This window comes from Dermacentor andersoni, chromosome 3, assembly GCF_023375885.2.
Source record: "Dermacentor andersoni chromosome 3, qqDerAnde1_hic_scaffold, whole genome shotgun sequence".
In the NCBI taxonomy this organism is placed as follows: domain Eukaryota; kingdom Metazoa; phylum Arthropoda; class Arachnida; order Ixodida; family Ixodidae; genus Dermacentor; species Dermacentor andersoni.
This window is the reverse complement of record NC_092816.1, coordinates 109,451,619-109,464,402: the sequence shown is the minus strand read 5'-3', so window position 1 is coordinate 109,464,402 and position 12,784 is coordinate 109,451,619. Positions and strand designations below refer to the sequence as shown.

General features: G+C 45.0%; 1 protein-coding gene across 3 annotated transcripts in view; it reads right to left on the bottom strand.

The window, feature by feature from the left end:
• The window catches only part of LOC126539620 (citron Rho-interacting kinase-like), a 147,773-nt gene that overhangs the window by 1,009 nt on the left and 133,980 nt on the right, over positions 1-12,784 (bottom strand). The window lies entirely within an intron of this gene.

The following is a 12,784-nucleotide window of genomic DNA, read 5'->3' as shown; positions in this document are numbered from 1 at the left end:
TCTTATTTCGGTGCCAGAAAATCTTTTCTAGGGTTGTCGCACGCGGCATTCACAGCTATCACCGCCAATCCTATTGCGATAGGATCTTCGTCTGTTTCACAGTGCGTGGTGCTGTTGGAAGCATGGTGCGCGCTTTTAATAGGCGATAACTGAAACACGATGCCATTCCCTGCTGCAGACTGTGATTGTATACATTTTCCGGCCGCTATATCCCATGTGAGCAAGAAAAGGCAAGAGGCGCGCGAGAACGAGAACAGCACGTAGCCGCACGTCTCATGTGAAAACGATGGTGTGCAGTTTCTTATTTCAGTACCAGCAAATCTCCGGCCGGGTCGTCACACGCCGTATTCACAGCTATCACCGCCGAGCCTATTGCAATATGCATCTTCCCCTATCTGTTTTACAGTGCATAGTTCGTAGTGCCACTCGTAGCATACTGCACGCGCTTAGTAGGCGATAATCCAAGCACGCCGCCATTCCCTGCTGCAGGCAGTGCGATGTGGGCATCACGTTTCGATTTGGCGGCACCCGGCATCGCTCACCAGCTCGATTTCATTTGGCTTTCCTGTCGCCCTCTTAAAACACCACATATTAGGAAAACAACAAAAACGCGTCTCAGGCTGCCAGATCACCACCAGCTCGATGCGATGCTCCACATTACGTAGATGTTTGAGCCCGTGAATTTTTTTTATTTACTTTGGATCGTTCACTTTCCCGGTTAGTATGAGTTTTCTTGCGGTCTTTTCCAAAACATATGAACAAGGTTCTACTGTATTAAGGTTGGGAAACGCAAGACGTTTTAGTTTGATAAGTAATAAAGCTTTTCTTAAAGTGCCACCTGGTGTTGACATTATCACGGCATTGTGACATATAGCAACAAGCTAGGTATGATGCCATTGCTCACGAAAAGAACCACGAGTGCTGCAGACGTCTTCTAGCTGTGCTTGTACTTAGCATCGAGCGACGATGTAAAAGCCAATGTATTATGATGTCATGATGCATCCACATCATGTGTACCAAAACAAACTGGTTCGTAGAAACAAGTACAGTCAACTCTCATTACTACAAACCATGATAATCCGACAAAAAATGTCCATTTTATCCTAAGTCCATAATATTCGAAATTTCTCACTTCCGAAACTTTAGTCGCAATCTCTAACAACTTTACTTCGAAGAGTGAGTGACGAACGTCCAAAGTAAAAGATAAGAAAAGTTTCAGTTTCGCCCGAAAGGCGAAGCATCGATTTCAATAGCAAATTAAGCAAGATAAGTGCGGCAGCAGCAGTGAGCGAATTGACCTTCGTGCTGTCTCTCGTTTCAATATGAACTAAACGTCGAAAGCACAGTGCATACGAAGCTACTGGCACTGAGTGCACTTTGTCCACATCGCAGATCATTTTCAAGATACGGCACCCGCAACGTAAGCAGCAGCCGCCGAAGTAGAACCCCCTCTCTCTCATCTCCCCCCTCATTCCCCGTGCCTCGAGCACGAAAGAAGACTGCATGTTTCTGCACCGCCTTCCTCCTTGGCATGCGCGATATTGAGCCACAATCCTCGCCGAGCCTTGCAAGTCAGTTGTCATCCCGTGTCGACACGGCAAAAGTATGTTTTATATGCCTGATTTTGAAAAAAATTGCTCCTAATTTCTTCTGCTGTAGCCGATAGTCCGTTGTAGCGCTGTCTGTTAAAAGCAAACTTCGTGGCATTAGTAAAATAGGTAAAACAAACTGCGGCTGAAATATGGTTCATCATATCCAAAAGTCTGTTGGACGCGGGTCCGTTGTAATGACCGTAGAGTGTACTGTAGCAAGTTATTTAGGATACTAGTGACATTCTCCAGTATTTCTTCTGGAACTTGGGGCACTCTGAACTTCATTTAACGCAAAATAAATGTCAAAAACGTTATCTTGGTACTCTTCAACCCTTTCAGGGTCAATGCCGTAAATATACATGGCGCCGCAAACAACTCCCAAATAGCCGGTGCCGTATATTAAGCCGCTGCCTCTTATGTTTGAAAAACGCGCAAATCATTAACACTATCTGTTCGCCAGCAAGTGCTGCCACCCTGTGCAGGGTACAATGCATTTTTCTTTTTCTTCGCAGTTTCTTGGTTTTCATTCTACAGCGTTTCAGTGAGTGCTCGCGCATCCGAGCGTATGAGGGCATGCAGCAGTCAGTTTTGGTTTCGTCTCACAAACTGTTTCCGTTCATTGCACTCCTAAAAGCTAATGTCTATCAGGTTCCTAATCTCTCCAAGGGTCACTGCTAGATCCTCGCTTGTCTGTTGCTTAAAGTGGTGCGACTACATTTGTTCACAGGCGGGCACTGGTATATTGAAGCAATGCCGCCATGTCGCCTACGGAAAATTTTGTTTTGTCTCTTGATGGTCACTCTAATGAAATTACGTTTTTTTTTTTTTTTTTTTCTCCAATATAGGTCATTCTGAAGATTTGAGATCTGCAATAAATAAATTCGACCAGAGGGGGTCGCATTTGATGAAAAAATACTTGGCCCTTGACGGGTTAGAGGGACACTAGAGAGAAATACTGTACGCCCTCATTAATTTGATTTTTGGAACTGACAAAATTGTTTGAATTAATAAATGTCTCAATAAAACAAACAAATGCTTGCAACAACATGCCTTAATTCAGTGAAGCAATTTGCAACCCTCATTTATACGAGGGTTGATCCAGAAATAAAAGTTCCCATGAATTTTAACAATAGACAAGATTGTTTATTCTCAGAAATTTACATCATTGGAAAGATGAAATTTTGCTCTATTTTTCTACGTAATCGCCATCTTTTTCTATGCATTTTTGTTGGTGGTGCTCCAATTTCTGTTCCCAATGTCGTAGAACTCCGCCGCCAACCTGTTGAGAAAGCTTTTCGTCTTTTCTTTGACTTCATCGTCACTCCGGAAGCGTTGGCCACTCAAATGTTCCTTTAACTTGGGGAACAAGTGATAATCGCTAGGTGTGAGGTCTGGACTGTACGATGGGTGGTGCATGACAGTCCACCCAAAGTTTGTCAAAAGTTCCTGGGTTTGATGGGAGGCATGAGGTTGGGTGTTGTCGTGGAGCAGCGTTACACTGGCTGCCAGTCGTTCTCGCCAGCAGTTCTGGATAGCTCGCCTGAGTTTTCTTAGTGTTGTACAATAACTGTCGGAGTTGATTGTTGTCCCACATTCCATGAAATCGATGAGCACTATCCCCTTACGATCCCAAAAAACGCTGGCCATGACTTTGCCAGCAGAAGGAGTTTGTTTGAACTTCTTTGCAACTGGTGACTCTGGGTGACACCACTGTTTGTTTTTTTGTTTTGTTTCGCGAGTGAAATGAAACACCCACATTTCGTCTCCCGTAACAATGGAGTCCAACAATCCTTCCTTATCTTGACACTTTTGAAGAAACTGGCAGCACAGTCAAGGTGTTTCTCCTTGTGGTCTGATGTCAATAGCCACGGTGCCGATCGAGTACACCTGCGATACCCCAATTTTTCAGTCAAAGCTCTTTCCACTGTACCGTAAGAACTCCCAGGAATCTGAGCAACAAGTTCACGGATGGTGATCCTCCTGTTTTGAAACACTTCGCATTGGACCATTTCGATAACCGCCTCCAAAACTGATGGTCTTCCACTCCGTTCTTCATCATGGACTTCCTTCCAACTGGCACTAAACTCCCTGCACCATTTTCAGATGTGCTGAACGGACGTACACTTGTTGCTGTCAACTGACAATGAATATCCACGGGTGGAGTTCCTTTGGCGTGCAAAAAGCGAATTGCGGAACGAATCTCGCACTTGGCGGGATCAACAATGGGAACCTCCATATTGGACGGCTGCTGAGCCAAGAATGAGCGATGCAGCGAAGCGCGTCCGCAGGGAATCGAGAGGGGGAACAGCCGCACGCAACAGTGTTGCCGGATTTCGCCTCGAACCTTCCTATGTGGCTGGAGCGCTTGGAGAACCTTATTTCTGGATCAACCCTCGTATGTCAGCAAAAAGGCAATGCGGGAGCTGTGCCTCGTGAGCCTTTCTTGCCGCCTTGCAAGTTGCGACTGATAAGCACTCACAGTGGTGAAGGCTTCACGACTCTGAACCACAGAAAGCGGAGCTAGTTGGTAACGATTCATAATTCATAACTTTCCTTGTAGTGTGTGAAATGCATGTCTTCATACGAGTAGACATGCCTGAGATGTCCACTGTGTACACATCTCAGTTACTTTGCGGCCAGAGAGCTGGTCAGCAACTGGCTGTCCATTGTGATATAGCCTGTGGGATTGATGCCAGCTTGCACAGGCCGCAGCAATTGCTCTCCATCCTCGACAGTTTTCAGCACATTCGTGACATCATGGGCGCTTTGCACTGAATCGAAACGCAGCCCCTGTAGAGATGAATCCATGGTTGCTGTCAATGCAATCATGGATAGTTACCACAAAGTTCTGAAGGCGCGTGACTAACGCACTGATAAAGTCACCCTGTTGTTTCTGTATGGTTCCCTAGTGTCATTGATGACTACGGTAATGTGGACTCCATCATTTTAGACATTAGCATCGCTTCTTCGCTGTTGTGTCATGCATTTGCAACGCTCGGTGAGCTCCAAAGGTCATTCTAATTAACCGGCGCGCAGCCAAATACCTCCGAATTATGAGGGTTAGATGCTGTTAACTAAAGCATATGCTTGCTGGAACGAGAGGCTTGAGTCCGAATGATATGATTTTCTGAATTAACAGCATTTTACTGTAAATTATTCACTCCTTTCCTCTCACAAGCATACAAATGAAACTATAGACAGCAACTGCAGTAGAATGTCTACATTTTCAGCCAAAGGTGCACTACTGCTTTGAAGAACAGTTTATGCTTATTGCCTTTGGGTATCTTAGAGGCATGCAGATTACTAGCACTAAATACAGTAGAACCTCTGTCATACGTTTTGGGAAAAAAAGCTCTAAAACCAACATGCGAACAGGGTGAAAGTGCGACTCAAAGTCATAGATAAATTTGCCCGACTTCACTGTAGTGGATATCACTGGACTTCAGTGTACTGTAGCACGAGACGCCGACGCATGCCAAGCTGGTGGGGCCCGATACGTGCTTTGTTCACTTTGTTGTTTCCTTATTGTGTAGTCTTCAAAGACAGCGACGGGAAACTGAAATGAAATCGAACTGGTGGGCGACACTGGAATACGATGCCGCCTGAGCGAAACATGACACTCAATTCGCACTGCCATTCCCTGCTGCAGATGGCATTTGTGTTGTCGCCCTTTAAAGGCATGCAGTGCAGTACGGTACTACGCCACACGCTCTGTGAAACAGATAGGGGAAGATGCTTATTGCAGTAGGGTTGGCGGCAATAGCTGTGAATGCGACGACCCATGAGCAAATTTTCTTCTACCGAAACTGAGTGTTCACATGACTTGGGCGAGCGCGTACTGCAAAGTTGTTGTGGTGGATCCTACTTCTCTTGGTTGTGTGCGCCTCAATCTTTTCTTATTCACGTGGGATCTAGTGGCTTGAAAATGATTATACGACTGCAATTCACTGATTGGTTGTGCCAAATGATTGTGTTTTCTGGGAATGTATTAACAGATTAAAAAGAAGCGTAACTGCATTGAGTCATTTTTGGTGTTCTTGACCACTAGTTGACACCAGAAAATCATATTGCTACGGAACAGTATTTGCGATGACAAAGAGGCGAGCAGGGTGAAGACGACGATTAGAGGCTAGCGCGGGCTGTTGCCTCTTCGCCAAGTGCGGCGTATTGCCTTGTAAATATACTTGTATATAGCTTTTCGACGACGTCTTCCTACGTAACAATATGAAACAGGATCGTATCAACAAGGTTCTACTGTACTTTACAAAAAGGTTAGCAAAACATAGTGAAAGTATGCCAGGCGGCATTACATGAGGCCAAAAGACAGCTTGCATGAGTGACATCATTCATCCATCTACAAGGAATAGGCAGGAACTGAAAAGAAACAGAGGCTTTTTTGTAGTGTCAGAGAAAATACAGAGATGAACTTTTTTTTATATATACATAAGCATGAGTTTGAAGTATTAAAAATTTTCAGATTACAGGGTTAATGCAAGAGCTTAGCCCCTAATGTTCACCTTACATAGTAAATGTGTTTGTGCAAAATTAAAAGAAATCGTATCGGGGTCCCTTTATCACTGCTGGGTTTATTTTGGCATAATGCTTGGTTTCCACTGGAAACCCAAAGCATATCCACCACATTAGCTTCAACACAACATACACAAAAACAACATAGCATGCCTTTATTTTTTAAACCAAAGGATGCAGAGTGATGGGATGAAAGCACATAAAAGCCCACTGTACAATGAATGCAGTTGAACCTCACTTTATTGAAGACGCATTCGACTTGAAAATGCCTTCATTACATCTAATATTAATTGTAAGCATATAAAGTGAAGCCCTGTTATTCAGTGTGCTGGACAGCAAAAAACCTTCAAATTAAGCAGATTTTCAAATTACCCCCCCGCCAAAAAAAAAGCTTAAAGGAAAGTGCAAAACTGTGTGACACAAGCACGTCCTGTTTATTTTCAGTGTAGCAGGACTATACTTCAAGTAATCATTGATGCGGGATTGCTTTGTATGGCAGCTCGCTGTACCAAGTGTCATGATTTCTAGCCCACTAATTATAAACAGCACCTCACAACCACGACCGCTGCACTCAACAAAGCTGTAGATGACGAATAGAGACTCTGAATAGGTGACGTCCAAATTCAAGTCCTATAGTGTGGCGCCCTCTGGATTTAGAATGCAGATGATAAAGGGCATGCTTCTCAGGTTGAATGCAACGGATACGACTGCGGGAGCCAGAAACATGTTCTAGACGTGGGGTTTGGACAACACCTATAGTTGCTAAAGCAGGTACCTGAGTGGGCTCATTACCATCTCTGCCATCGCCTACTGGCACACTGTCGGCGCTATTGGTGACTTCGTCTTTCGCATTAGCTTACAATATATGCACGTCTGCATCTATATTCAAATAGTTGGCAAAGCCTAGTCCATCGCTGCTTTCATACACTAGCGGGAATACGTATGTGGCAGAGATTTTTATGCATTCAAGAATCAAACACACACAACACACCAGCAACGGAAAAAACGTGACAACACATGCATGCAGTGCTGCTGGTATGGTATTTACATGGAAAAAACCAGAAACAAAAAAGCAAAAGTGGCACGTTTATTGATGATGATGCTCTGGCTTATTCATTTGTAGCGGGCAGAAACACAAAATTATTGCACGCAGCCACACAACGTAAGCACTTCGCACAGCCGTACGGCGTGTATCAGTGCCCACATCGCAGAATCTAGTGCTTACTCAACCAGTGGTGTCCAATACTTGCTAATATAACGCTGATTGCTTCTGGCACTTGCAGTACATAAATGTATGGCCTTCAAGATGCGACACCAAGAAAGCTGTCACTGTTGCGATTCGGATGTGTGTGAAATCTCTCGTTAAAAGCAATTGCAGGAGCTGGAAACACCTCACGAACACCATTTTACTGACAGTGCTTCCACGATATGCAAAGCTGAAAGTGCGTCGCAGCACTGCACAAAATCTACAAATTAACCAAATCTTCAAATAAATTGAGATTGAATTATCTAGGTCTTACTGTATTTGTTACGTGGCAATATCAGCCAGAAACAGTTTAGATTTACTTCACCATATCTGATAATATTTTTATATATTTTTTTTTCATTGTCGACGAAACTACACTAACTGTCTATAAGAAAATCGGAATACTTTATAAATTAGGCAATATTTTTCTATTGCACACACTTCGTACTCTCTTTCCAGATGCCTGATAAAGTCGAACCCACTTATAACAATATTAAAGTGCCACAAGAGTTCTATTGTTATAAGCTATAATTGTTATAACCAGGTTGCATGAAAAAATCAAAATAAGGGGATGGCAGGACTGATGTGAGAAAACTATAATGGTCGGGAGGCCAGTGCCCCTCCCCACCACCTTCCTCCATCCTGCTGCTGATTTTGCTGACTTGTTTAACTGCTTCCTGGGCACTCCGATTACGTGTAACAAGCTGCGGCTGTTGGCGTTAAAGAATGGCACTGCTATAACAACTACAAAGAGGGGTCACGGGTGACAAGTGATATGCGAGCACCGCCGAGGCATTGCTTTGGTGGCCCCAAAAGGGGCCTTTTAAAAATCGTGAGAAGGCTGCCGCGGCAGCCTGTCAGCTTGAGAAATCCACAAGATACGTTGAGGTGAGATTGCCGCAAGCTTCTCACCACATACTTCTCACTGGCCTGCACGAGAAAACCCTATGCCTGTCAGCCTTGCATGCTTTATGCGAAGCTTGCCAACATCCTTCTCCAAGGCATCCAGGTGCTCCACAAAGTGCAGTGGAAGGTTCCCCACAAAAACGAAGCCCTGGAGGGACTGAATCATCTGCCGGACCTTCTGTGAGGACAACGTTGAGGCATCCTGCCCTACCACATCATCGCTGCCGTCGGCGTCGGCGCTATCTGATGCAAGCACATTTGCAACGATCGCCTCATCGGTTAGAAGCACTCAGGCTTTCTTTTCACCGGCAACGTTGTGCACTGCTGATGATCAGCAGGCACATCAGACATCGTCCGTTTCGGCGATGAGTCAAACCAACTGTTGGTCAAACAAGGCTGAGGAACTGCGTGGCCAAGAACAATTTCGACACAACCAACAAAGATGAACATGAGTGCTTAAGCTGTTTGCAGAACTGCGCTGAATGAGGAGCCAGCAAGCAACAAGCAATCTGCGAGCAGCGCAGCTGGCGCGGTCCATTCGTGTTTGGAAGGTGAGGCGGTTTAGAGCTATGGGCACAACCCATTCGTGTTTGGAGGGGTGGAAGGGCGACGGGAGAGAGGCTCGCGAAAATAGCTGGAAAATGAGCGTGCGGCGGCTGTTGAAGCAGCGGCCCATTATGCAGCAGCTCAAATTTCTTGTTTTCTTTTTTTCTTTTCAAGGATTTTGCATTTCACTACCTTTCAGCTCGGACACCCAGCAGCCAGACTTCATCGTTATAACAGATAATGCGGAATCAGGGCATTGTAGTCAGCGGGTTATTTCACCATGGAAAATATAGAAAAGTTGACGGTGCAGCTACTTCTCATTGTTATAACCAATATATTGTTAAAACTGGCATAGTTATAAGTGGGTTCGACTGTAGTTCGGAATCCTTTGAAAAACCCTCACGTGCCCTAGAGCCAACGTATAAAAATATCCGAAATCTCGGACGCTCAAACCCTTCGCTTTCTGATTTTTCTGACTTTTTGCCCCTAGCTGCAGGCTCAAAGCGGCATCCATCGCCGCCATTTTGATTATCTCGCAGCCTGATTATCGCAGCCCTTAGCCGTAGCCAGCCACAGGACCACAGCCACCGTATCGTATTGAAACCTCGAACGCTCTCAGACGCCAATCCACAGATAGCCGTAGCTATGGTCATAGCCTTTTGTGTTTATCCACGTTTTTTTGGTTAGCTTTGTGATAGGTCGTGTGATCAGGTTGCGCTGCTGTGCGCCCTCTTCGATGTTCGCTTTGAAGCTTCCCTCTGTTTGGTGCTGTGCTTTTCATCGAGCAGATTCGCCAGTGACAGTGATGGCGCCAATAATGCCTTTATCATCTTCACCCATGGCTTCAAAGCACGTAAATCCCTACCATAGACTGACAATGGAAATGAAAGCCACCATCATCGAGCAAGTTGAAAGTGGATGGTCACAAGCCGACGTGGGCAAGGAATTTGGAATTTCAAAGCAAATGATTTTGGATTTAATGAAAAACAAGTTGAAGATCTTTTTATAACTTTTGAAGGATTCACTGATACCACCAAAGATCTGAAACTCTATGCGGAGTTAACTTGTGATGAAATGGTCCGTGAAGTGACAGATTCGGACGACTCCGACACCGAGAATGAAGAGCCTAAGCCTGCAGAGCCGACAAGGTCCGAGTTGACATGAGCACTTGTGATGCTGCCATCATTGTACAATGATGATATGACCCTGGCTGCAATTGAATCAAACAGAATTGCGTGCAAGCGGAACATCATACAAAAGAGGATCAACAATTTTGTTGCGTTGTTAAGGCAGTAACAGCAACGTTGACCCAGCTCAAGATAATGCCGGCGACAGTGATCGCACCCGCTGTCAGATTTTTATTTTTATAAACGGCTCTTTTCAGAGCCAGCTGAATGATGCATTGGCAGGTGTTCTGCAAGTCCGATACTCCATCCGAGAAATACCTATAAAATGGTGTGTTTTCTGCATGCATTCCATTTTTCAGACGTTTTCGCGGTGTCTTGGGAGTCCGAAAAATCGGACGTTGGCTACCAGCTTCATAAATTCGCATATTAGGTACGCAATTATGATTTCCGGGCTTGCATAGCCCACCACCGTATTGCCCACCATTGTTGCACAAAATACTGCGCTTCGAGCTATGCCCTACTTAAAAAGGATAGACTCTGTTTGATTTGCGTACTCCATGCTTAAAGGGACCCTGAAACTATTTTGACGATTTTGTACAAATGTATTGAGTCGTTAGAGCAGGTCCCTCTGATTATTAATTGACACACCCAAGTGCTCCGCATAAAGCGTGTAATTTATTAAATGTTTTTAAAAATGTGCTTCGCTGCCGATTGCAGCACACTGCTCGGCGGAATCTTCAGCCGCTTCTACCCATATGACGTAAATCACCCAATTGACGTCAGTAGGGCGAGCTATCTGATTGGCTGCCCAGGGCGCGTCATCGATAATTTTTCCACCTTTATGGAGAACAAATGATGTTCGTAATAGTGGAATGTTAGTTAATTTGTTTCTATAAAAAGAAGGTAACAAAGGGAATGCACAAGAACAATTTCTCACTACACTTAAGCACTTCCGGCACACAGCAAGTGTCATCTGCTTGTGTTACAATGTGCTCCATTTTCACGAGAGCTCTGCGGTCACAGTCAGTCTCAGTCTTTTAGCGAGCACCATGATTCGACTTTGTTGCGTTGTGGGCTGCAAACGAAGTGACTGGCAATATGTCAAGCTGCGACATTGTGTCCCTCTGCAAGGCAGCAGACGAGCAGACTGGCTGCAGCGCATCGGACTGCTGCTATCCGATCGGCGCCAGGATTTGCGCGTTTGCGGCCGTCACTTTACACCGGAGGATTACTACCGCAATAGCGTTTCGAGAGTCCGGTATTCGGGTAAACGCAAGCGCAAAGGGACGGGGCCTGGCCATTTGACCGTGCAGTTTAACGGGATGAGCAGAAGCGCAAATGTGAATAGTGTGCACGGTGCAGCCACCAGGTGGCACAAAGCTCAACCATACACAGTAGCAGTAACGAAATGTATTCTCCTTAGCTGCTGGTGTAAATTCTTCACAGGAATGTAATCATCAACACATTGTTTTTGTAAATGTTTAAAATGTTTTACACTTGGTTAGAGCAATATTAGCACTTTGTTTGGCTGGTTAAGCTCTGCACCAACAAGTGGCTGGACCGTGCAGACCGATTAGGCCGCTCATGTACATCTACGCTATAGTTCCTTCATCAGCTTGAGTTTATGCCTCCAGCCATCTGTCGAAGCACCCAGCTCGCCTGTGGTTACCGGAATACCAGACATGCTCGGCGCTGCGACAGAATGCTCGCAACGCACGCTGCTTTGATAGCTCTCGCTTGGGGTCGACTGCCAAGCAGCTGGCGGAGAGTTTGGAGAGGCTTCACACGCGTGCTCCTAGGGAACCGGAAGTTGACGACACGACGTGCCATCATGACGCACAGCCAGTGAAAGTGGAGCGCCAATCACTCGGCGAACAAGTTGAGGAGAAAATGCATGACTATGGAGGAGGGTAGCTTGTAATCGTCCGTAGCTCTCTTAATATGAGATGCTTCACACAAATTGTGGTGCGAATGATAACTTTAGCTGTACCCTATGTGTCTACAAAATTTGTCCAAGCCGTTTCAGGGGCCCTTTACCATACCCTACCCGTAAAAGACTGCATTCGTTACCATGTTCTTGTTTTGCTTTACAAAATTATGCTCAACATCATTTTATGCCCTTCTGTAAAAATTGCTTATCTGAATATTGCCACTACAATCAAACGCCCTGAAAATGCTAGTTGTGCCAAATGCTCACACTAATTACGCTTCATTTTTCCTTTTCATATGCGGTATCACAGCTTTGGAATAAATTACCGAGAGATTTAACATCACAACAGTCATTTATCAGTTACAAAACAAACCTTCGCTCTTTCATGCTTGCATCACTCAAGCAATGAAAATGTGATAGATTTGTACTGTCGCAAACATTTTTTTTTCTTTGGATTCACACGCTCTCATGTTTTTATATAAGCATACAACATAGGGACCCCCTTTACAACTCCTACGAGAGTTACAGGGTCCCGCCTTTATATAACACATAATGTGTAATCCTTCATGTAATAAAGAATTTGTATTTATGTTTGTTATATTGAAGTTCAACCGCATAGTCAAGCAGTATGTGTTAGGTGATTTGGTGCAAGTCGTACATTAGCTTAGAGCAGCAGACAAATATAAAGAACAACACAGTGTGCTTTGTTTTCCTTGTAATGGCCTACGTTACGCCAAAGCTAACGTGAAGAACCTGCACCAACTCGCTCAAGAATGTGCATATGCAGGCAGTGCACTGGTATTTGTGCGGCGACAACTGGCGCAGCCCCGTGGCTCGCTATGCTCCCACGTGCAGTGGTCATTACTCCCCTGCACACTGTAGAGAGACCGCGTGGGCAAGTTGGAGGAGG